Source organism: Pleurodeles waltl, chromosome 10 (assembly GCF_031143425.1).
Source record: "Pleurodeles waltl isolate 20211129_DDA chromosome 10, aPleWal1.hap1.20221129, whole genome shotgun sequence".
Lineage (NCBI taxonomy): Eukaryota > Metazoa > Chordata > Amphibia > Caudata > Salamandridae > Pleurodeles > Pleurodeles waltl.
Genome location: NC_090449.1, coordinates 874,900,465 through 874,925,058, shown reverse-complemented (window position 1 = coordinate 874,925,058; position 24,594 = coordinate 874,900,465).

Genomic DNA, 24,594 nt, shown 5'->3' with positions numbered 1-24,594 from the left:
GGAGATACCCTTAATGTGGGCAGGCGATTTTAGTACTCAATGGTGGCACTGACAGACAACCTCCAAGAACTCAAATCAAACCACACATGACTCGCACACTACAGATGGTGATGGACAGACTGCAATGCGTTGACATAAGGAGGACTCACCATCCCAACGTACAAGAATACACATGCTATATGGCCACCCACTCCACACACAGCCAACTAGACAGACTGCTTGTGTCGCAGGATTTCGCCCCGGTGATCATAGACACCCAGATCATGGACAGATTCTTATCTTACCATGCCCCAGTACAGATGGACTGGCAGGTGGGGGGCTCAGACCCTGTGCCATGCTCTGGAGACTCTGCCCTGAAACCCTGAAAGACTCCGGGTTTAGAGAAGAATTGAGCATGGTTATAGAAGGACACTTCGGTTCGAATTGAAAATCTTCTGGGAACAGAGGCATAGAATGGGATGCTCTCAAAGTGGTTGCACAAGGAAAATGTATGGCATGGATATGCAGTACACGTAGACAATTGGAAACAGACCTTAAAGATGCCAAGAACTACTTGGCTGCAGAACAGAGGCACCCCCCAACTGTAGACAATCAGGAAACTGAGTTGCTGCTCAGCAGACGAATCGCTGATCTATGGGATAAACTAGACAAGATGACAGAAAGAGACTACAGTCAATTACTGCAAAGAGAGGGAGACAAGTCAGGTTGGCTATTGGCCTGGCTCCTATGCCAGGAGCGGACACTCCCTCTAATCCTATCATTGAAGGGCCCGGATGGAGTGACAGTGAACCGGAATTAACAAACTATTGTAGGCACACCTGACTACATTCTATGCTAGGGGTGGGATCCCTCCGCCCACAGAAATACAGGCCTACATGGTGAATCTCAAACTCCCTCATCTGTCTCACTCACAACGTGAGGGCCTAGATGCAGAACTTCAGCTGGAGGAGCTTATGTAGGCGGATGGAGCACCAGACGGTACCAGGCCCGGATGGGTGGCCTATTAAATACTATCAGATTTACGGGACGGTGCTGCTGCTAAAACTCCTTGACACGCTCAGGGATTCAAGGTAAATGGGGTCCTTGCCTCCCTCTATGAGAGAGGCACAAGTCCTCATGCTCCATAAGGCAGGGCAGGATCCAGAAGACCTAAACTCATGCAGCCCCTTCTCCATGCTCTGTGTAGACACCAAGACCCCAGCTAAAGTTCTCGCCACCTGGCTCAAGTGGGTCATACCCAAACTAGCATACGTCGACCAATGAGGTTTTATGCCAGGTAGAGGGACCCTAATGAACCTCAGGCAACTATCTCATGTGCAGCAAGAAATGTATGTGGTGGATATCTGCAACGGTGGCCGCGCTAGATACAGAGACTGCATTTGACACTGTTGATTTGGAGTACATGTGGATGCTATTGGAAGAAATGGGGTTTGAGCAGATTTCCTAGCGTGAATTTTCCTACTCTGTACTTGCCCAGTAGCTCGTTTGCACACAGGCACAGAGGTCTCAGACATCATTCCAATCGAGAGAGGAACCATACAGGGGTGCCTGTTATCACCACTCCTATTTGCACTTGCATTGGAGCCCAAGCACACAAACTGAGAAGGAAAATAAAGAGATGGGGAGTGGATGAGGCTGGTGCACACATATTGTATCCCTTTATGCAGATCACGCGCTGATCTATCTGATGAACCCGGAATGTTCTGTGTCTAAACTAGTACATATCCTAGTGGATTTTGGGAACCTGTCGATACTTTTTTAACCTTTTTAGGTGGTGGGACTTACTGACTGGACGTCAGGAGACCTCCCCGGACATCACTGGCATGTGAATGTGATCACTTTAGATACTTGGGGACACATATCACCCACTCCGAGCACGTGCATTACAACTTAAGTATGGGAACCATGATACAACATTTAGAAAACTCAATCTGATTTTAGAACAAACTTCCATTCTCCATAACGGGATGTGTTGCTTTAAGCAGTATGGTTCTTCTCCCTCGCTGTCTGTATATAATGTAGAATTAACATTACCTTATCCCCTGGCCACATTCAAAATACTTGATCAGCTACTGATGTCTCCTATATGGGAGGTTGGGAGGAGGAGCAGAGTGAAACTACATATACTGAAGTTAGACCCAGAGCTGGAAGGGCTGGAAGTAACAGATCTGCGGGCATGCTACAATATGCGATCCAGTGGTGCGCAGATGACATGACCACCGAGACTGAACTGTGTTGAGAAGGTGCTGGAGACCTTCCGGGACACCTGATGATGAGCAGGAGGGTTCCGGGTGGGAGCACCCTATGTGGTGCAACAGGTTACAGAGGTCTGGGAACGAGCAGTTACATTTGCACTAAAATGTGCTCTTTATGCCCAACTGCTTCCACTGGGCTGGCTCCCAAGCTTTAGACAAACACAAAGGGTCATGGATTGGACAAAATTGGATGACCTGGAGTGTTTGACTACAAGAGACCCGTACCAACAGGATATATTCCTGACTTTTGCTGAGGCACAGGAGGTCTTTGCCTGGCTGCTGGGACAACACTTACAATACACCAAAATAGTACACATGATCAGGGGTATGTGGCCCTTGTTTCCAGAGTAGCCGTCTGAATCTCAGACCTTACGTACCCTCCTCGAAACAGGGACAGATAGAGGGCTTATGTCCCGAATATAAAAAGCTCTCAAGGTAGATTAAAAGATTGACAAATTGACAGTGCAAAATAGATGGATGAAGGAGTTGGGGAGCGGCTGAGGGATTGGGAGCGGAAAAGGGCCTTTACACAGATCTGAAAAGTGGTGAGCAATGCACACTTTAAACTCACACGGTTTCATTACCTCCACCGAACATAATTCATGCCTCAGAGGCTTCACAGAATTACTCTTGCACGCACTCCTGACTGCCCTCGCTGCCGCCAGACACCAGCCACTTTCATACACATGACCTAGACATGTGTGAAACTGGATGGATTCTGGACGAAGGTCATTTAAATTCTGAAAACAATCACGGCAACAGAGATTGATTAGTCACCCAAGCACTGCCTATTAGGGGTCCTGAAGAACGGGAAGAAAATGCATAGCAGATTCATGCTCCTGGGCCTGGTATTGGCTAAGCGAAGGATCGCCATACACTGGACCCATAATACATCCCCCACTATGCCATTGAAAGGCAGATTGTACTGAATGGGGAATTGCAGGGGAAAGGAGATTCAAAATGACTTGCACAGATGAACACGGAGAGAGGAACATAACAGTATGGGGAGACATGCTGGAGGACCTGGGAGACCAAGAACTACTGGGTGACTTGCAGCACACTCAGACAGCAATATCAGGGTTGGGGGCCTCAGAATGAGGAACTGGTGTACATAGTGACTGGATGAGGGGAAGGGGAATCTCTCACTCTGCCCTTGACTTGGCCTGGGCCCCTCCACATATTATGGTAGGCGTAGGCTTGGAAACATTACCAAACTGTCAGCCGAAGAGGGTGCCACCACACTTGCAGCATACGCACCCGCATTACCAAGACATGCCTCCATGTGACAAATGGGAAGCCCCATGAGCGGAGAATGGCCACCATGAGAACTGGTGAAGGGGAATGCAGACTAGCCATGAGGTGGGATGAGTTGAATTGTAACTTTTGTTCTGTTACTTATTTGTTCATATTCATTGGCAATAGTACAAGCGCTGAACATTAATTATGATACTCTGACTACTGGACAACGAAACTGCTGTGGCCCTCCTAATGGGGGAGATATAATCCCATGATGGTATGTCACACCACAGGGTGGGGGGAGCGATATTTTATGTGAATGTGAAATGTGCTCATGCTTGGCTGTATTAATGTACTGCCTGAACTGCAAAGCCATGAAAAAAACTGTTGAAGATAATGTTAAAAAACAAAAAAACTTTGACCCCATACGGCAACTAAATGTCTCCAGTTGGTGCTTTGATCTTTTAGGCAGTAGGTTTTACCTTAAAATTTAGAAAAAATCATAACACTGGTTCTACTGATTTGATCTTTGTCAAATTATTTATTAAAATATAATCTATTTGTCTAAATTTGTGTGGGATATGTCTTGTGTTATGTTTTCACTTTGTACTATTTGTTTGCTACAAAACACTTTACACATTCCCTTTAAATTAAGCCTGACTGCTTTTGTGGCAAGCTACTAGAGGGTTAAGCATAGTTTAATTTAACAACATTTGTGGTTCATTCTGACAGAGATCGTGGCTGTTACTTGACTAGGGTTAACACCTCACTCAACCAACAACCCCATTTCTCACACCCTTATTGAAATAATTATATTTCATACTCTTGTGCTGTTGCACATGAATAGATCAGAACAGGTAAGCCATCAACTGTCTAAATGATGTCCAGAAAGTTTTACTGAGGCTTTGTAGGAGCTATTTTTCTTTCAAACTTTCATATGTACCATTTTGGTCTGAAGTGTTTTATTACTGCTCCTACATATCTAGTATAAATGGAGAATAAAGGTCTCTAGTGTGAGTCACTGAGTGTGATGAAACAGTCTCGAAAGTATTCTAAGGCAGCCTCAAACATTATTTTTTGCTCTAAGCAAAGTATTTACATGTCACAGCATTGCTGAATAGGGGAACTAGAACATGATCCTCCTGTCTAAGGAGATGGAATCAGAATATTCCACTCTAAAACAGACCTGTCTGCGTAATCATTGGCCAGTTGGAGTTGCAATGAAATCCGACCTGAAAGACCTTTGTAGATGCCATAGTAGTAATCTAAGTAATGCACTATCACACAGAGGGCGGCAATATGATTAACGAATTAGCCAAAGGTAGTAAAAGGTTATTTTCTGCAGTGACATTCAGTTGTGGTTCAAACAATGTCAATGTCGATTAAAAATGACAACCAACTTCCACATCATCAATGAAAACGTTACTGATCTCGAAGCTGGTGTCCATTTGGGGTGGGGTAGTAGGATATTGGTCCCACACGTTCATTCCTGTATTTGAGAAGATTGACATGCATACTCTTTTAGATTTACACTCAGGTAAGATGCAACCTGCAGGCAATCTCTCGATTTAATTTAATTTTTATGATGGGTGCAATTGTCTTTGGCATGTTTGCAGAACTCAGATTGCTAATCCCTGGTACATATGTGCAGGGGGACATATGTGAGTTGAACATGATAACCATAATGTCTGGTGGGTCAAAGGGCTGCATTATCAAATTAGTAATGACACTTAGTAAGTCACAAAGGTGATGCAATGATATATAATGAATGATTCTGTAGAAAGCTACTGACCAATACAGTGCTATTGAAGACAGCTGGGAGACGAATAAAGAATAATTAGTTGCTGCAGGACTTGTACTGCATTATTCCAATGTTTGACTTACTGTGGCTTTCCAGTTTAGAGCATTCTATCTGCAATATTGCATCTTGCGATAGTATTCAAATCATTCTGGCTTGGCTTAAATATACTCTTGCTGTTTATTGCTGAAACTTGACATGAAGGCTCAATGAAAAGTAAAACTCGTTGCATTGCACTACCAGGCTTTAAGGTGCTAATCTGAGGCTGGTATTAGTGATTAGAAGTTTGCCACTGAAATCCCCTAAAAATGTTTACTGTACCTTGGTGAAGGCCAAACACAGATATATTTAATTAAACTAAATATGTGTCCCTGCTCACCATTCTTCATTAGAAATGTAAAAATACAGTTAGCCTTATGTGCAGGGAGTTTACTTCCTGTGTGACAAGGCATTTAGGCCCTGATTTAAACTTTCTCACGCAAAACTGCCGGACATCATATTTATGGTATGACGGTAGCCAGAGGTAAGGCGTAGGGGGAACAGGAGGTTGTGCATCAAAGAATGACACTAGAATGGGCAGAGGCAAAAATAATGCCTCTAACTAGACTAGCGTCATCCTTTGACGCACAACCCCCATGGACATGACACCTGTCTTGGTAAAGACAGGAGTCATGCCCACCACCCCCAATGGCCATGCCTAGGGGCCATATGTCCCCTGGGCATGGCCTTTGGGCTCAGTGCCATGTAGGGGGGCCCAAGTTAGGCCCCGCTATGGCACTTCCCAATAAAAATAAATATACTTACCTGTACTTACCTTACTCTGGTGTCCCTCTGGTGTGGGTGGGGGTGTCCCTGGGGCTAGGGAAGGGCACCTGTTGGCCCATTCCATGGTCTCTGACCATGGAAATAGGCCCAGAGGTCCCCTAACGCCTGCCCTGACCCAGGCGTTGAATAATGGCGCTAAGCAAGCTTAGCGCCATTATTTAAGGCCCTATTCACCCTGTGTTTGATTTTAGCATGGGAGATAGATATGGTGCTAAGGCCATAGTGACATTTTTTGCCCTGGAATACATATCTTGCACCTCATTGACGCAAGGTAGTTTCCTGCTAGCAAAACATGACTTTAACTCCAAAACTTTGGATCTAGATACCTCTTAGCACCCCCTAACACCACCATGTGTGCACCATATTTAAAACACTGCGCACCATGGCAGTAGTTAGGGGAGTAGCATCATTATTTTTTACTCTAGACCGGCACTTTGCAAGAGTAGCATAAAAATATTGACGCAAGGCACCCAGAGGCCCATTAAAAATGCCAATAATGTCAATAAAAATGACGCAAAGAAATCTAAGAGAATTCTTTGCACCATTTGTTTGGCCCCTCTAGCACCTGAACGCCCCTTGCATACATTATTCCTGGCAAAGGCAGAATGTGGCGCAAGAGGTTACAAAGTGGTGCACTGCTTTGTAAATATGGCGTGGTGTTTTTGGCCTTCCAATGCCACATTAGCGTAAAAAAAAATATGCTAAAGTGGTGTTACAATGGCACTAGGCCCCCGTAAATCTGGGCCACAGGGTCTAAATAACACAACTAGTCAAGTTTCTGTACACTTTTTGCCGGCACGTAAGGGATTGGACACAGGGACAGCTTTAGGCCTGGTGGCGCCCTGTGCAGCAATTTATTTTGACACCCCCCTACCCCATGACCGCCTCCTCAGATTCCCTCACTACCACCCTGTAATTGTGCCCCTCATCTCTCCATAGCTCCACTTTCACATACATTCATTTATTTTAAAGCGCTGGCAAAGGCTGGCTTTACGAATCCGCTCAGCATCCATATAAATATAGTTCTGTTCTTTGCAGCAGGCACATTAACCCTCTATGCTACTGTATATTGAGTCAAAGCTGCCACCAGACAAAATTCCATCTCTCTCTCCCTAGCATGAACATTAATCGCAAGAGGTATCTTGACATTTTAATTGTTTCCTGAAGGCTGGACGCACAAACTGCTTTTAAATTGCAAGTTTCTAAATTATTGCTACACACAGTGCCCCCATGAGGTCAGCGCCCCCCAATTCAGGACAGCACCCGGTGCGACCGCACCGCTCGCACCGCCCTAAAACCGGCCCTGATTAGACAAACAGCGGAAGGCCACAGTGATATAAACAACTGGTAAACTGCAGTTAACGCATGAGTTCCACTTGCTGGTTGCTGCATTCCTAATCCTGATTTGGAGCTTCGGCATCTATTTGAGAGGGTCTCAAGGTTCTATTCTCGGAGCAAATTCAGTGAGACCTGTGCAAACCACTTTTTTTCTGGGTCCTTTACTGAAAGCTATCGACATATAATTTTCCCCTTTTGTTCAAAATGTATAGTTACCATAAGACGTTCTAGCGCGAGGTCCTAATGGACTCCGAAGTATGAAGCTTTTATGTATAGTTATTGCATTTGTAAAAGTAAAACACTATAATTATTTACATTTGCGGAGAAAGATTATTTTTCTTTAATAAATGCTTTTCTGTTTTATTAATATGTAAAGAAATAACAATGCAATATTCAACCATGAGAAATATCCTTACAGTTCTTCCAGACCTAATATAAGGTAAGCAATAAACACAGGACAAGCACTGACAAAGCAGTCAGTCTCATTTAGCCAATATTGAGAGATTGAATTGATTGGTTTTGCCAATGCCCCACCTGCATGCTTTAAGTACAGAAAGCAATTAAAACAATGCTTTTTATACTTTTAAGCTGTCCTTCACGATGCACGTCGCAATGTTCATTACATTATCATATGCGTTGTGTCGTCAAGCAACAAGTTTAAAAGCCTGTGGCACTGGCAATGTGACTAGTGGCTACCACCATGGAGAGGGGTAGAACTGCATAATGTAGCATGACAGTCCCAATACACCAAGACAGTCATATGGTGCCTGCAGTGCCATGACGGATCATCTAGAGGGAAGATCAGAGCAGAGAAGCAAGGTAAGAAGAACATCCAGAGCATCACCAGGACTTGGCCCACCACCAAGGACCAAGAGGCGGTAAAGTGGGAGGGAAGTGTTTTGATGAGTGTTGCGGGTATCAAGGTAAAGAGCCATAACACACTCTAAAGACCAAGACATGCACACTGGTGGAGTGCTATACAAGTAATTAAATGAAAAACTGTAGTTCCATGATGTCAGCAGAGGAAGCCTACAAACTTACCAGTCAAAAGTAAGAGTAAACAAGCCATGCTCCAGGTGCAGGACAAGCACAGACTAGGGAGGAATGGCATCAATAAAATAGGTAACTGAGATTGATAAGAATTCCATCTGATAATGGCCCACGGCTGGTACTGTATAGTCTTGGATACAATGATGTCTGGAACAGTCTATAGCAATACAGCAAAAGAAATGTTTAAAAGCTAATATACTGCAGTGATTCTTTTTTAAATTCAGTATTTTGTACCGGTATCAAGCAGCGCACATGAAGTAATGTTAAACTAACTTGTTCTTATTCAGTCAATAAATCAAAATTGCTAATTTCAGACAGTACAAAATGTGTCAAACCATAGAACACTCCATACAATCTTGCAGAACAATATTTATACAAACCTAGTAAGACAAAAATGTAAAGTCTTCCTGAGAACAGTGCTGAGATAAGAACACATCTTGTATCTGACATACCCTACATTAACACAACCTGCTCAGAAGCAGGAAAAGCTCTCTGTGAAATAAGAACGCATCATAATAAATTCAATGAATCATAAACCATATGTATAAAAATATTTTTTCACACTTGTTTGCAGTGGGATAAATGGCATGAAATGTGCAGTGTTCTGAATTAAAACATCATTACATGAACAAAATCATAAAGTAGTCTCAATGTTACTTCATTTTCTTGCACGCTTGCCAAGGGGGCAATACTTCGCCTAAATCTAGAAGCAGAGTAAGCTTTCTTGGTGGTGGAGAAATTTCCTTCCGCAAAGTGACCTATTAGTATTGTAAAGACAGTTTCCATTATGTTGAAAAACTTCGATGAAGTTCTCATTTTGGGATTGCACCCAGTAGTTTGTTATAAAGTCGCAATATCCTTTTGGTCTGTTCTGATCTTCGCACTTCCATTGATCTTTTGCATGAGAGCAGACTTCATATGGCTGCAAATGTGATGAACTGGTGCGGTCCTTCTACACTAGAACAATAATCAGATGGTTCTGTGGGACTCACTCAAATTACCCAAAGAGGTAAATGTGCATGCTAATACTTTTAATTATATTATGACAAACAGAAGGTGCCAGACACTGTATCAGTAAGGTGCGGATGGTGCAGTGCTCATATGTGCAATAGCGCAGCAGTAAAAATATGATACATACAGCATTGGTATTCATGGTTTCTACGTGTCAGCCCAGCATAAATACTGTTGTGGAATACAAATGTATTGTAAATGATTCCCACGTGAGTGTTGACATCCTTCTACACTTTGGAGTACTGTTACTCTCCATGGTGGTAGCTGCTATTGGCTTTGCCATTGCCAGAGGCTTTTAAAGTTGAAACGTAGCATCCACGTTGAAAGTATAGAAGACATTGTTTTCATTGTTTTCTATACTTTTAACATGGCGGTGGGGCACTGTAGCAGTAGATAATGCAAACTGGGTAGCGGTGGCCGGTGCATGCAGGAACTAAGAAGTACAGAGTGTATTGCCCAAAACAGCACTATCACATCTGCCAATCTTTGTACATGGCATTACGAGACAGCCCAGATAGAACACTATTCTAAACAGGTAATAACGTCTGTCAGGGCTGGCCCACAGATTGTGTTTCTGTTTTCAATTTCCCCATACTATATGAACATCCTTTACAACCAATTCTAGTAAAGAGTAAATAATTGTTCTAGGAAAAGTATAGGGAACAGGATGGGTACTGATGAATGCTGAATACTGCCATAGCACATGACCAGAAGTAGAAACATGTTGCCCCTATATCATAGACATAGACAGTCATAATAACACCAAATCTAGTACTTTCTTTTTTATCGTACACTTCTGCTTGGGAGACACTAGTACAAATATGTTACAGCCAATGCATATTGGGTTTGATTTGCTGTGAGAGCACTGAGGGATTTAGGAACCTTCACAGGAGCTGTATTAATTTTACTGTGCTTATTATCCTTGTCATCAGAAAGCATTGCTCAATTGACAGTCACTCTTCCATGTGCAAAGAACAAATATATTGCTCATTAAAAACCGTTTCATTTGCTGATACACATTTGTCTAGGATGCTCTGTGGCTGAATAACATGGAAAGTCATGCACCTTTGAAAGCGGCAATATTGCAGCTGTAGGAAAAGAGAAGAATAATAGGCAAGCACTGTCACTACAACAGACAGAGGAATAATGAATGTTTACAATTACAGTTAGAAGTGTGAATCTGCCGCCTCCCGTTACCAGCGTCTACGTTCACCGCTTAGGCTGCTTCGCATCAGCTTTTCCGTTCATTCCCTTTCAAAGGTTCTCAGATATCCTACGATGTATAACAGCGTCGTGGAGGACACATGTTAAGGACTCGCGCAGGCAGACAATCAGTTCCATACATCAGGTCCCCAAATTATATGTCGGCACACTTGTAGTGCACCTTTGTAGCGTGCGTAAACATTACTACGGCTTCACCTTCTATAGAAGTATGATTCCAATTCAAAATAATGTGCATGCACCCTTCTAGTTTTCCTAAACAGTGCTACTGCTTCCACTTCGAAATAAGTATGATTTCAATTTCCAATACATTAATTTATTAATGAAGCAAATACTCCTTTCTTGTAGATGTTAGCGGCTCTAACATGTAAATGTAGATTTGTAATAGATTTTGCGAGGTTCCCTATCATTGGTACCACATCAAAATCCATCCCTCTTACACAATAAATGGGATTCTCATCATGGAAAAATAAACATTTTTTTTGATCACAGGTTTCTTTATGGAGGATCAGTTCTTGCATGCTTTCCGAGCACTTCCGACAGTGCTGATAAACAACACAGTTCTCACTTATGGGGAAGTAAAACGATTATTTGAAACATACTGCACGGGATGGCAATGATAAACAAAGTCAATGCATCTTAAATTATTGTGATTTTCCTGCTATGGAGTGCGAGTTCGTGAAAAAGACAGAAACTGTCAAAGAAATCAAAGTTACCAAATGTCCAGTTGAAGAGAGAGCTGAAAAGTTGGGAAGCTATGGGTAGTACCAGTCTTCATTTCCATGAAGAGTTTCCTCTTGTGGAAGGCCATAGACACCAGAATTCGAGACGTAGACCTTTGTGGCTTAAGAAACAAGCCTTGACACCCTCCAATCGCAGTTAGGCTGACCTAAGATGCTAGAGATCTAGCTTTGATTTATGCTAAAGGTGGTTCTGCTACAGTGAGTCTCGCCAGGACCGGAGGAGAGGGGGGTGTTGCTGATTAAGGTTGTGCATTCAGCGGCATAATAATGACTGCAGGCTTCAGAACACTGCCCATGTGAAGCCAAGAGTTTGGAGAAAAAGTAGTTGAAATTGTTTAGTCTCCAGTGCTTGGTCGGAAACACATATATGCCCACAGACGTCTGTGCAAAGGTATCACAACCTATGTCCAGGCTTTTCCTTAGTGGCCGATATTCTTCACTATGTGTTCTATATTCTTAGTTCCTGGTGTCTGCGACACCTAAAGAAATAATAGAATTGCCTTTCCAAAGTGTATGACTTGGCGATTCTTTTAAGCCGTGTTGGTGTACACAAAAGCAATCCTTATGATTATAAGTGCAGTGGAATCCAGAGTGGAATCGAAGAGATATGATTATCAGAAAATCGAAGCAGCACTATGTACAGTTCATTCCGAACTATAGTCTCAAAATATTGCAGTGAAAGCAACCAGCTTTGTGGGGAGTCCTCCCTCTATGTTGCCTTCTCCCTCCGTGACTGTGATGTGCTGTGTAGATGGGGTAAATCTAAGGTGCAGTAAAAAAACATAGACTTGGCAGTGGAGCGATTCAACTGCGGTGCATTGCGTATTGCATATTCTACTAGCTACCCTCAAACTAATAGCTCGACAGGCTTGCAATAAAGGCTATCTGACACTTGGACACTCGGACACTTGTCAAAAACTGGGTATTCCCCCCTTCCTCCTAGTCACCAGAACCCATCGCAAACAATAGTCCATTGAGTGAACTGCTTGTCTTAAGTTTATTCTATGAAGAGCAAGGATTTTAACCTCAAGTTACCTATCATGGAGTAACATACCCTTTTTGTGACATGTCACAATTTCCAAGTAAATTCTTTAGTGTCACCACAACTATTGAGTCACCATAATTTCTTTGTATCAGAAATGTCTCCTTTGATGTTTGTGAAGTGTTCTGGCCTGGTCCATGCTAAAAGAACTCAGTCTTACATGATTTATATATGGCCTTTAAAAAAACATTACCATACATACACTTGACATTCTTGTGGCTTCTGATGTAGGGTAAACTTTGTAAAAAAACCTCTTTAGGAAAACAGACTACTCACCCAGGGCCAAAAATGTCAATTGGGGTTTACCTCAGAACATGTGTCCCAGAGAACAAAAATGAAAACACAGGATTAAAGGCTTGGCTGAGGGGGTTTCTCCGTCACAATCATGATGGATTTCCTGTCCATTATTTCCCAATTCCATTCTAGCCTATGGAACTTGTAATATGGTGGATGGGATATCCGTCACATTTGTGACAGAGTAGCCCATACTCCACACTCTAAATCGGACTGGAGGGAGCCAGGTATCCTCCAGCCATTTGACAACTTAATGAAAAACTAACTTAAGCCTAACCAAAGGCAAAATGATTCCAAAGGCAAATTGGATCTAATTTAATTGCAGGTTTATTACTAATTCATTGTCAACCTGGGTTGCTGTATAAGGCACCTACTCACTTTCCCTATATCTAGAACTAAGGATGTACAGCCTACTTGGTCTGATAGGTCTGGCGGGGCAGACAAAAAGGCATTATGTGGTGCTCTGAACTCGCACCGATGGAACAGGGAGTGTATTACTAGATCCAGAACGGTGGTGTAACGAAACTTGAGGGGGGCATTTCTGCAAGGTACATTGATGGTCTCCCTCTAAACTCATGAGCTCTCAAGCCACAGTACTGTGCAGGGGTGGATCCCTAGAGCTTGGAGCCCCCTTAACGCGAGGGCTGTGAGGCCTATGTTATGCCATAATTTTCAAAGACGCTCTGAGAATTAGGAAACATACCTTAAGGGATTCAATCTGGGATGCCCTTGTCTCTTTCATGGATAAATGTGACCCCCAAGGCCTCATGGGAAATTATCAACAAAAAACACTCTGATAAGACAAAACTGCTGTCTCTTGCCACCTATATCATGGAGCAAAGGTGGGTTGCACACTTTAGTGTTATTTATGCATTTAATACTTCTTTGATTATTCATTCAACTACACGTGACCCTGGGGTTAAATATCTACTGGAAGTTTGAGGTAGATAAGATCATTCTTGAGATCTCCAAGAGCCCAAGTTGTAAATCATTTGGGCGCTCTGTGGTCCACTTAGAACTATATAAGTCTAAAGTGGAGTTTTGGGCTCCCTTTATCTCAAATAAGTTAAACATGGCTGTAGTTCTAAAATGCCTATCCGGCTGGCCCACTGCTTTATCAAACTCATTCAAGAAGGGTGATAAGCAGAATACATCCTGCAATAGGCATGCTTCCCTTCTTGATTCTATTGCTTACATGTTGGGCATGCTGTGCTAGCCAGAATTCAGACTTACTGTTGTGAGACTAGGATCTTATCATTAGTTCCATAAGGCTTTTGTGCCTGGTTAGGCACGAATGAACAATGCCTTAACTTCCACATGGTTATTAGGAAATATAGAGCTGCAAGAAAGGGCCCCTATTTGTCCTACAAGGACCTAAGTTTGGCATTTAACCATGGGAAAACACCCAAATGAAGGTGTTTGATCTCTGATATGGGTATGGATCCCGCCTTGGTTGATTTCCTCCAGGCTGTTCACTCTGGCATCTCAGCATTGTTAAGATATGGGGGTGAGACTAATGCACTAGTTACTTTTTTAAGAGTTGTAGTGTTAGAGAGGAATGTGTGATGGCTCCCATTGTGTTTTTATTGTACATTAATAGTCTTAACACATTCTTAAGTACTCATTGTGAAAACAAGCCAAGTGTTAATGCCGCATTTCCACCTATCCCATTTTATGCCAATGACTCAATGTTATTACCTCTGACAACAAATGACTATGAGATGCTTACTGACAAGATTACGAGTTTATGAATAATTCTAACCTTAATACCAACTAGTTAGTCGTGGCTTCCTTTGAGTGAGTTCCCCTGTCCTTTTGCTTCAGTGTCCTGTATTTTTGACTGTGTGGATTTAGTTTTTGCTGGTTTTGGTACTCTGGCCACTTTACCATTGCTGATCAGTGCGAAAGTTTGAGTGCTCCATGTGTTTATTGTGCTTATGTTTGGGTACCCATGAGTGGCATATTTGATTTACTAGTAACTCCCTAGTATAGTGCACCATGTCTGCTAAGGCCTGTAAACCAAATGCTACTAGTGGGCCTGCATTACTGATTGTGCCACCCAAATGAGTAGCCCTGTAAACATGTCTCAGACCTGCCATTGCAGGGCTTGTGTGTGCAGTTTCAAACTGCCATGTCGACCTGACTAGTGCACCCACTTGCCAGGTCCAAACCTTCTTTTTAGTATATGAAAGGCACCCCTAAAGTAGGCTCAAGTTAGCCAAATGGGCAGGGTGCAACATACATAAAAGGTAGGACATGTTCTAGTGTGTTTTACATGTCCTAATAGTGAAGACTGCCAAATTCATTTATTACTATTGAAAGGCCTATCTCTCCCATAGGTTAATGTGGGGATTGCCTTGAAATATCTTTGAAGTGTACTTTCAATTGGTAGCAGATAGAGATACGGAGCTTAGGGTCTCTGAAATCACATTTTAAAAGTACATCTTTTGGTGAAGTTGGTTTTTAAATTGTACATTTGAAAGTGGCACTTTTAGAAAGTGAACATTTTCCTGCTTAACCATTATGTGCTTCTGCTTGACTGCTAAATAGATGCCTTGGTCAGACTGACAGTTGGGTTGTTAATGAATTCATTCTAGACAGTACCACAAGGGGAGCTGAGGTGTGCCCTGATGGGTCTTCCTTGACTAGAGTGGTGGGAGGAGCTGACACTTGCACCTGAATAGGGGTGTGCCTACCTTTACACAATGCAGTCTCCAACCCCCTCGAGTGTGTCTGGGACCAGGGCAGGAAAGGCAGCGTCTTGTGGACTACAAAGTCTTTCCTTTGAGGTTTGCCTACATCAAAGGCAGAAAGTATTGGACTGCTGACCCCACAACCTTAGAACACTTCTGGATCAAGAGGAGCTTCGGCCAAAGAGAAGAGCTGAAACACTGTTAGGAGGAGTACTGCCCCTCTGCTGTGTGTGCTTTGGCCTGAAATTGATGCTTCTGCTTTGGATAGGGCAATGACTGGACTTTGCTGTGTATCCTGCTTGTGGAGTTTCACTAAGGGCTAGGACTGACCTTGCCTCCTGTTAAGAAGTCTTAGGGACATCAAAGACTAAAGCTACTAGTCTCTGTGTTAGACATGACAGCCTTAGGGTGGTCACCCCTAACTTTTTGCCTGCCTCCCTCCACTTTTTGGACACTGTTTTTGCTGGTTTTAGGACTCTGCACACTTTACCACTGCTAACCAGTACTAAAGTGCACATGATCTCTCCCTTAAAACATGGTGACATTGGATCATACCCAATTGGCTTATTTAATTTACTTATAAGTCCCTAGTAAAGTGCACTAAATGTGCCCAGGGCCCGTAGATTAAATGCTACTAGTGGGCCTGCAGCACTGATTGTGCCACCCATTTAAGTAGCCCCTTAACCATTTCTCAGGCCTGCCTTTGCACGGCCTCTGTGGGCAGTTTCACTGCCACTTCGACTTGGCATTTAAAAGTACTTGCCAAGCGTTAAACTCCCCTTTTTCTACATATAGGTCACCCCGAGGTAGGCCCTATGTAGCCCCTAGGGCAGGGTGCTATGTAGGTAAAAGGCAGGACATGAACATGTGTGTTCTACATGTCCAGGTAGTGTAAAACTCCTAAATTCGTTTTACACTGTTGTGAGGACTGTTCTTTTCATAGGCTAGCATTAGAGCTACCCCATTGTACTGTTTGAGTGGTAGATCCTGATCTGAAAGGAGCAGTGTTAGAAATTGGGTTTTTGGTTGGCAGTCAGGTTACCCCCTGTCCAATCAAGAACCCTCACTCTAGTCAAACTAAGTCACACACAATCCAAAATTATCCTGTGCCCACCCTCTGGTAGCTTGGCACGAGCAGTCAGGCTTAACTTAGAAGGCAGTGTGTAAAGTATTTGTGCAATAAATCATACAATAACACAATATAGCACCACAAAAATACACCACACAGTGTTTAGAAAAATATATAATATTTATCTGGGTAATTGCAGGTCAAAACGAATAAAGATGCAATGTGAAATTGTAGAGATATCACTGAAAAGTGATATAAAGTATCTTAAGTCTTCAAAAAGCAAACAAAGGGGGTCATTACAACCCTGGCGGACGGTGTTAAAGCGGCGGTCAGACCGCAAACAGGCCGGCGGACAAAAAAAGGGAATTATGACCCTGGCGGAAACCGCCAACAAAGACAGCCACTTTAACACACCGCCCGCCACGGAGGTACAGACAAGCAGCGCAGCGGTCACCGCCAACAGACAAGCGGGAGACAATCTACCGCCCATAGTATCAGAACACACCAATCCGCCACCTTTTCTGGGGCGGATTCACCGTGGATAAAAACACGGCGGAAACAGCTTTTGCTATGGGAAAACGCTCACCTGAACACACTCCACGAGGAACGACGACTCCATGGAGCCGGAACTCCAAATACTACCTGCCCTTGTCTTTCTGCTCCTCTACGACCAACAGCGACGTAGGTGCCGAAGATACCGGTGAGTACTGAACCTACGACACGAGGGAGGGGGGAGGCAAAAGTTAGGGGGACACCCACCAAACACCCCCACCCTCGCATATCACAACATACACACCAATGCAGTCAAAAATATCACATGAACAACCCACAATCCCCCCGGAAGAATGCAAAGACAAAGCGATTTGCGGTCAAACATTGTAATGTGCCAATATACATGTCATACAAAAATATACTGATATATATCTCGATATCTGTCATAATTATACATACAATACAAGAAGTAGTGCAGATATGTACACAACAATGTCCGTGCACCAACAGTCCAAAAATGCATGGGCGAGGCCCACAATAGATACCTGACCAAAATCAGAGAGAACACTGCCTGGGCATCAGATAGAAACACTACAGGCACCTCAGGGGGAAGGGAAGGGGGGCACCTCAGCCACATGAATGCGAAGCCAGATCCACGATGGGTCTCCATGCCCATTGATGTATCCTGGGGAGTGCAAAGACACAGTCTCTCAAGTCTCTACAGTGGGTGGCTTGCCCACTGTGCCATCCTGGGGAGTGCACAGCCACAGTCTCTCAAGTCTCTACAGTGGGTGGGTTGCCCATTGTGCCATCCTGGGGAGTGCAAAGCCACAGTCTCTCAAGTCTCTACAGTGGGTGGGTTGCCCACTGTGCCATCCTGGGGAGTGCAAAGCCACAGTCTCTCAAGTAGATGTAGTTCTCTACTGGTACTGGGTGGGACTGGTGCCCAGACTGGATGAGTCTCCCCGTCAAAGTTCCTGTCCTGTCACTGTCCCAGCTGCACATGGGATACGGATGCCTGATGTGGCGGCCTATTCATACCTACACAGTCCTTGCTATGTTCAGCGGTGCTTTGCCATGGCGGTCTTTGCCCTGTTCAGCGGTGCTTTGCCATGGCGGTTCAGGACTGTTCAGCGGTGCTTTGACATGGCGGTCTTTCCCCTGTTCAGCGGTGCTTTGCCATGGCGGTTCAGGACTGTTCAGCGGTGCTTTGACATGGCGGTCTTTGGCCTGGTCAGCGGTGCTTTGCCATAGCGGTTCAGGACTGTTCAGCGGTGCTTTGACATGGCGGTTCAGGACTGTTCAGCAGTGCTTTGCCATGGCGGTCTTTGCCCTGTTTATCAGTGCTTTGACATGGCGGTTCTGATACTGACATTGGTGTGTGGCATGACGATCTCCACACTGGACATTGGTGTGTGGCATGACGATCTCCACACTGGACATTGGTGTGTGGCATGACGTTCCATCATTGCCCAGCGGGGCTGTGGCATCCTGGCCCCTCCTGGACTGTGACTCCGGCGGTGGTCTCTGGACCAGTGACGATACTTGGGCCCTCCTGGGCTGTGAGTCTGGCAGTGGTCTCTGGACCAGTGACGATACTTGGGCCATCCTGGGCTGTGACTCTGGCGGTGGTCTCTGGACCAGTGACGATACTTGGGCCCTCCTGGGCTGTGACTCTGGCGGTGGTCTCTGGACCAGTGACGATACTTGGGCCCTCCTGGGCTGTGACTCCGGCGGTGGTCTCCTGACCAGTGACGATACTTGGGCCCTCCTGGGCTGTGACTCCGGCGGTGGTCTCCTGACCAGTAACGATACTTGGGCCCTCCTGGGCTGTGACTCCGGCGGTGGTCTCCTGACCAGTAACGATACTTGGGCCCTCCTGGGCTGTGACTCCGGCGGTGGTCTCCTGACCAGTAACGATACTTGGGCCCTCTTGGGTTGTGACTCCGGCGGTGGTCTCCTGGCCAGGAACGATACTTGGGCCCTCATGGCCTGTGACTCCGGCGGTGGTCTCCTGACCAGTAACAATACTTGGGCCCTCCTGGGCTGTGACTCCAGCGGTGGTCTCTGGACCAGTGACGATACTTGGGCCCTCCTGGGCTGTGACTCCGGCGGTGGTCTCCTGACCAGTGACAATACTTGGGCCCTCCTGGGCTGTGACTCCGGCGGTGGTCTCCTGACCAGTAATGATACTTGGGCCCTCCTGGGCTGTGACTCTGGTGGTGGTCTCCTGACCAGTAACGATGGTGCTGGCGGTTGTGTCTGGACCACCGGAAATGATGGCGTGCTTCTCCACCGTGACACTCACAACAGGCTGGGGAGACTTCCTCGGGACCTTCCCCACCTTTTTTGGAGTTACAGCTGACTCACCAATTGCCTTCGATCCCATTTCAGTTGTAGTCCCACCAGGAGTCTTGACACGATCCCGTCGTCCACTCTCCAATTTCAGAGCCTTTACAGGGGGTGGGCTGACAGTGCCTTGGCTCCGGGTCCTACTGCCTGCCCTGGTGGACGGTGCACTCCAAAAACCTGGAACACTCACCACTGGTACTGGAGGCTTTTTGGCTGAGGTGCTACGACGGGACTGATGAATTGGAGGGGGGTGGGGGCAAAAAGGTCAATTTGACATAGGGACAGTTTCTGACGGACACTGGGATGGGTAGTTGGAGGGGTTCTGGGAGTGGAGGAAGCGGAGGTGGTTGTAGGAGGTGTCACTTTATGTGTTTTGGGTGGAGGTGCAGGTACTGGAGGCTGTCGTGGATGGATGTTGGGTGAGTGATTGCCGGCGTTTGCGTACTTTGGGAGGGGGCGTCACAGACACACTGGGAAAGGACACAGTGGACGTGTAAATGGCAGTGGGGGTGGTGAGTGCAGGTGAGCGGCTTGTGGTGCTGGTTGTTCTGGTGCGAGTCCTAGTGCCTGTAGATGTGGTGCATGCAGGTGTGTGTGTAGACGAGACTGGGAGGGAGGAGGGAGAAGAGGAGGAGGGGGACACAGTGGAGACAGTGGATGTTGCTGTGTCTGTATGGGTGTGATGCTTGTGTGAGTGCCTGTGGTGTGTGTGGTGCCTATGTTTGCTTGAGCTACTTTTGGGTGTTGACTTGTGTGCATGCTGGTCTGTAGGGGTGCTTGGGAGGGGCTGGGGTACAGGGGATTGGGTCTGGGTGGAGGAAGTTGGAGGGGGAGGCTAGACACAGGGACAATGGCTGCATCAGTGCTGAGGCCAGAGATTGCAGGGTTCGCTGAAGGACAGCCTGACCAGAATGAATGCCCTCCAGGAATGCATTACCGTGTTGCAACTCTCGTTCTACACCCTGGATGGCATTCACAATGGTAGACTGCCCAACAGTGAGTGACCTGAGGAGGTCAATGGCCTCCTCACTGAGGGAAGCAGGGGTGACAGGGGCAAGGCCTGAGGTGCCTTGGGCGAAGGTGATGCCCACCCTCCTGGGTGAGCGGGCACGGGGCGAACGCTGAGGGGCTGCTGGGAGGGCGATGCTGGTAGAGGAGGTGGCGGCTGTACCTGTAGAAGTGGGGCGCACAGATGGTCCCACCACCACAGGGGAGCTCACATCGGCGGACGAGTCAGTGTCGCTGGTTGGTGATCCTGTGGCCGGACGTGCAGCTCCCCTCACCCCCTGTCCCACTGGTGCATTCAGAGTCTGTGGTGTGGCCCTCCATGGCCATGTGGGATGCAGCTCCCTCGTGCTCCGGTGCCACTGTACCTCCGCCTGATGATGCTGATGTACAAAAGGACAGGGAGAGCAGGAAAAGGGGGGGAGACAGAAGAAAGAGAGTTTTAGTGCATGGCATACCACTTCCGTTGGCGGACAAGACAGACGCAGCAGCCCCATGCATTACGCCGTGCTCTGCCCTCTGCACATGCAATTTCTGGGATATGGCCTACATGGCAATGGTAGAAATCTGTGCACATGGATGGCAAAGGGGCAACTATACCTCAACTTGCCACTCTTCTGAGCTGGGGTAGAATGCCACATGGCCTACATTACGGAGGGGCCTTGCCTACCTAACTCGCCCTGGCCTAGGGACACCCACAGCCCACCTCCCCACCCAGACACCTCCACTGCACGCAAAGTCCACAGAATGAGGTTGTACTCACCCCCCTGTGTCTGCTGTGATGTCCTTAAGCGCCCATCCAACTCTGGGTAGGCCACCGCCAGGATCCGGAACATCAGGGGGGTCATGGTGCGACGGGCACCCCTCCCACATTGGGAGGCCATCCCCAGCTGAGCCTCTGCCGTCTTCTTGCTGCAGCGGCGAATGTCCTCCAAACTCTTACGGCAGTGGGTGCCCCGTCTCTGGTGGGCCCCCAGGGTCCAGACTTCCTTGGCGATGGCACGCCAAATGTCCCTCTTCTGGTGGGCGCTGACCTACATGACATGCACAAGGAAAGAGGAACAGTCATTACCTACTGCACCGTCAATGTGAGTGGCCCCCTCCCTACTCTGGCCATGTGGCCCATTCATTCCCGTGCATTTATGTTCTATAAACTCTGCACCCTTCTCTCTTCCAACCAGCCCTCTCCACCCAGGCATAGCCCATCCAACGTGCTCCCTGTGTACAGACCTGTTGGTCTGGAGGACCGTAGAGTAGCATGTACTGGGGGAGGACCCCATCCACAAGTTTCTCCAACTCCTGTGCAGTGAAGGCAGGGGCCCTTTCCCCAGACGCAGCAGCCATCGTCGCTTCCAGACCGAGGTCACAGCAGCACTAGCAGTGTAGGTCCTCTCCTGTCGAAGGTCAGGTATCTAGTGATTGAAGAGATAGAAAATGATAGAAGAGATAGAAAAGAGATAGAAAATGGCGGTGACGTCCGCGGCGGGGCATATCATCCACGCCGGCGCACCTGTTCATTGGCTCCTGGGACCCATAGGGTCCAATGTTAACCAATGCAGCATTGCGCCGCGCTCTACGACCGCCTACCGCGACGATGTCCAACGCCAGCTCAGTTACCCCACAATTCAATTGTCCCAATTTAGAGGTCAGGCAGCCGCCATTTCAGGGGCCCACATGGCTTCATTTACTACTGCGTCACACATAGCTAGGCCTATAATCAACACACATACAGGAAGGGGTTTTGTGATTGGTGTAGTCTTGTGTGTATCTGTGGGTACATACCTGGAGGAATAGTGACTGGTTCTTCGCTGTTGTCCTTCTTAGGCACATGTCAGCTGGGACATATGAGAAGATGGCAGAATCCTCCGGTGTACAGACCGCTGGTGGACCTGTTGAAAATGGAAGAAAGAAATTTGATCGTGACCTACCGGTTTGACCGTGCCACAATCCAGGAACTATGTAGCCAGTTGGAGCCAGACCTGATGTCACCAATCCGCCATCCGACTGGAATCCCCCCTGACGTGCAGGTGCTGTCAGTGCTCCATTTCCTTGCAAGTGGGTCATTTCAGACTACTGTGGCCATGGCATCAGGGATGTTCCAGCCTATGTTTTCCAACGTTTTGTCCAGAGTGTTGTCTGCCCTGCTGAAACACGTAAGGAGATACATCATTTTCCCTGAGGTGGAGGATTTTCCTACAGTTAAAGGTGACTTCTATGCCCTTGGACATATCCCGAATGTCATAGGTGGCATTGATGGGACCCATGTAGCTCTGGTCCCCCCCCAGAGGAGTGAACAGGTGTACAGGAACAGGAAGAGTTATCATTCCATGAATGTACAGATGGTATGTTTGGCAGACCAGCACATCTCGCAGGTAAATGCTATGTTCCCTGGCTCAGTGCATGACGCCTACATCCTGCGGAATAGCAGCATCCCTGATATGATGGGTCAACTCCAGAGGCACCATGTATGGCTATTGGGGGACTCTGGTTACCCCAACCTTTCCTGGCTATTGACCCCAGTGAGGAATCCCAGGACCAGGGCAGAGGAACAGTACAATGAGGCCCATGGGAGGACTAGGAGGGTGATCGAACGCACTTTTGGCCTCCTGAAGGCCAGGTTCAGGTGCCTCCATATGACAGGTGGGTCCCTATTCTACTCACCGAAGAAGGTGTGTGACATCAACATCGCCTGCTCCATGCTCCATAATTTGGCATTGCGACGCCAGGTGCCTTTTCTGCAGGAGGATGATCCAGATGACGGTGTTGTAGCAGCTGTGGAGCCTGTGGACAGTGATAAGGATGAAGCTGAGGAAAAGGAAAACGACAACAGGGAGTCAGTCATACAGCAATATTTCCAGTGAGACACAGGTGAGTACATTTTCAGGTTTAACATTACATTAACTTTCACACGTCTACCTCTATCCTGTACCTACATTTCACTCACTATTTGTTAATTGAGTTGTCCCCTTCCATTTCAGTTTCACAAATGTGGTAACCTACGTGTCAACAGCTTGCACCCTTGAAAGGCTTGTGATGTGTGACATTGGTATGTTGGCCTTCCAATGGGTAACCCTTTTTGACACTGTAATTGACAATACAAAGTTCAAAATCATAGACTGACTCCACTTTTATTAGTGTTTCAAGGGTGTTTATTTAAGTGCAGAAAAATGAAGGGGGGGTTGTGAAATCGGGATGGGTTATGGTGGAAGAATGTCCATGGCAGAGTCCAGTCTATTAGTCTCACAGGTACATTGCACATTGGCCATTGGAAGTGGAGCTGGGGCAGTTCCAATCTACACAGGGTAACAAAGTGGGACAGTGGGGGGACAATCAGGGTAGTCTTATTTCCTGGGGGGGGTCTTGCCATCTTGCTCTGTCCTGTTCCTGGATCTCAGGGACCGCTTTCGTGGTGGTTGTCTGTCTGCAGGGGGTGGGGTGCTGGTGTGGTGGTCCTATGGCTGGGCGTCCTGTCCACTAGCGCCGGCGGAGGTGGTGGGCATTTCATCATCGTGGCTAGTGTCAGGGGCCCCTTGTAGTGCCACGGTGTCCTTCAAAGTCTTTTGAATGTCCGTCAGCACCCCTACAATGGTGCCCAGGGCGGAGGCGATGGTCCTGAGCTCCTCCCTGAACCCCAAATACTGCTCCTCCTGCAGACGCAGGGTCTCCTGCAACTTGTCCAGGACCGTTGCCATTGTCTCCTGGGAGTGGTGGTATGGTCCCATGATGGAGGAGAGGGCCTCGTTGAGAGTAGGTTCCCTTGGCCTGTCCTCCCTCTGTCGCACAGCAGCCCTCCCAGTTCCCCTGTGTTCCTGTGCCCTCCGTCCCCTGGACTGTGTGCCCACTACCACTGCCCCCAGGTCCCTGTTGTTGTTGGGGTGGTGGGTTAGCCTGGGTGCCCTGTAGTGGTGGACACACCGCTAATTGACCTGTCCTGGGTAGAGAGGTATGGGCCCGCTGGGTGGGTGCTGTGCTGGTGTTACCAGAGGGTGGAAGTTCGGTGTTGGGCTGTGGCTGGGCAAGGGGAACCGACTGTCCTGAGGCCCAGGATGGTCTGGGCTGGTCATCAAGATCCAGTAGGGCAGAGCTGCTGTCGCCACTGTGGGACTCTTCTGGGGGTGGAGTGGTGTTGTCTGGACCCTCTGGTGTGGTGACGTTCCTTCGGATTCCTGC